The 2,258-nt window shown below is 48.8% G+C and overlaps 1 pseudogene; it reads left to right on the top strand.

Moving 5' to 3' along the window:
- The first annotated feature begins 804 nt into the window (after positions 1 to 804).
- Positions 805 to 1,862, top strand: LOC136323148 (E3 ubiquitin-protein ligase RNF113A-like; annotated as a pseudogene).
- Positions 1,863 to 2,258: the final 396 nt, after the last annotated feature.

A 2,258-nucleotide genomic window follows, 5' to 3' on the forward strand; every position in this document is an offset into this window, starting at 1 on the left:
TATTAATACTAAACACAAACTGTCTTTTGTCTTTTTAAAAAATTTAATCTAGTCAAATATTTAGTGACTTTGAAAACATAAGGTCAAATTAATATAATTTTGACAGAAAAGTGTTTCTGAATTGTTGGTTTAAAGGCAATCACTTGAAATATATAGACACAGACAACAGTGTGGTGACAGAGAGAGAGGGTGTGGGGTAGGTAGAGGTGGGCAAAGGGAGGAGAAGGGGTGAAGGAGACTTTGCCCAAGGCGATGGGTGCACTGTGCAGTGTGCAGATGATGTTTTATTAAGTTGCACAGCTTAACTTGTATCCCAATAAAATCAATTAATAAAAACAAGTAAACAAAACAAAACAAAAGAAAACCCCCCCAATCATTTGGTTATCTGGTTGGAAAATGTAGGCACTGAGGCATTTTTGGTGGGTGTGTGAGAGTGTTTCATAAATCATTCTTAGACAGTTACTATAGATAACTGACATTCTGTGAAAGCAAGAAGCAAACTGAAGACCAGCTCCCACAGGGATTATTATCATGTCTATGTAATAAAAACGTAACTATCTTAAAAAGAAGATGTCATTTGGGAGCGCTCCAGCAGCTTTCTGCAGCCCATATTGCTCCCATTTCTCCTTTGAGAACTCCTCCCCCTCTCTTGAGCACCTCTCCCGGTGCATTAAGTACCCCTCCCCCTCCATTGAGCGCCCCTCTCCCCTCCATTGAGCGTCCTTCCCTCCTGTGAGCACCACGTGGCACAACCCCGAGCCACCCAGAAGACGATGGCTAAACGTTGGCACTCGGGACTGGGAAATGGCAGAGCAACTTTCTCCAGGAAAGGCCGGGGACCATGCTTGCTCCTTCCTGTTCAAAAAGCTTGGGTAAAAAGGGGCCATGGGCCACAGGGAGCACCTGGCCGGCAACCCAGAGGCCAGAGACCCGGAGGCCAGAGTTGGCGGCAGCAAGACAAAGGTGACTCTGTGGTTCCCTGGGAGAGGAAGCAGGTGACCCCTGATCCGATGGTCTCGATGACTTAGGGCGGTGGTCACCAGAAGATGGTTTGTGGTGACTTGTGTAGCAACGAGGACCACAATGAGCCTGAGATGCCCCAAGTGGTCTCCAAGTCCCCCCCCCTCAGTGAAGCCTGTGTGGCCAGAGGATATGGGGGCGATGGTTGCGCTACGAGCCAGACTCAGTAAAGGAGCGTGCCACCTGAGCCCCCTTGGAGCATGTCCAGAAGGCCCAGGGGGAGGTGAGGGGCAAGGAAGTAGACAAGTTCTATTGGGAACTCAGCAAGGGTCAGAGGTACCTGAAGCCCTGGGATCCATCTGTAGGCCACACATTCTGTGGCTTGCCATGGAAGGGCCTGCTCTGTGCACCCAAGCATCTCCATGCCACCATGCACTGGGATTACCAGCCTGGCATTTGTAAGGACTGCAAGAAGACTGTCTTCTGGGGCTTTGGAGACAGCTGCAAATTCCTCTGTGACTAGTCAGATTACAAGCATGGGTGGCAGATTGAGCATGAGCTTGATGAGGGTTGCTATGGTATCTTCAAGGGAAAAAACTATGAAGTGGGAAGTGGTAGCCAGGAAGTACCATTCAACTGTTTCATCTGTAGCCAGACCTTCCAAAATCCAGTTGTCACCAAGTACAGGCATTACTTCTGCGAGAGCTGTGCACTGCAGCATTTCCTACTACTCCATGGCTGCTTTGTGTGCGAGTAGCCGACCAATGGTGTCTTCAATCCATGAGAGAATTGATAACTAAACTGGAGAAGTGTCAGGCTGCAGAAGAGGATGGGAAAGTGACAGAGGAAAAGGCAGGTGGTGAAGCAAGGTCTAAGTGAGGTCCTGGGTAGATGGCTTGTGAATACATCAAGATGTTTTGCAGAAATCTGTTAAGCAGAAAAGACCATGTGGCCACAGTCATAAAGACCCTAGCTGGGATGCCAACAAGAACTAAATAAATTAGATTAAGAAAATTGCTGAAACTTGCAGTCCAGGACTCTGAACCTCTTACTCATGATTTTTTTTTTTGTTTCTATTTTTCTGAAGTTGGAAATGGGGAGGCAGTCAGACAGACTCCCGCATGTGCCCGACTGGGATTCACCCAGCATGCCCACCAGGGGGAGATGCTCTGCCCATCTGGGGCATTGCTCTGCTGCAACCAGAGCCATTCTAGTGCCTGAGGCAGAGGACATAGAGCCATCCTCAGCACCCGGGCCAACTTTTTGCTCCAAGGGAGCCTTGGCTGTGGGAGGGGAAG

Source organism: Saccopteryx bilineata, chromosome 2, assembly GCF_036850765.1.
Source record: "Saccopteryx bilineata isolate mSacBil1 chromosome 2, mSacBil1_pri_phased_curated, whole genome shotgun sequence".
NCBI lineage: Eukaryota > Metazoa > Chordata > Mammalia > Chiroptera > Emballonuridae > Saccopteryx > Saccopteryx bilineata.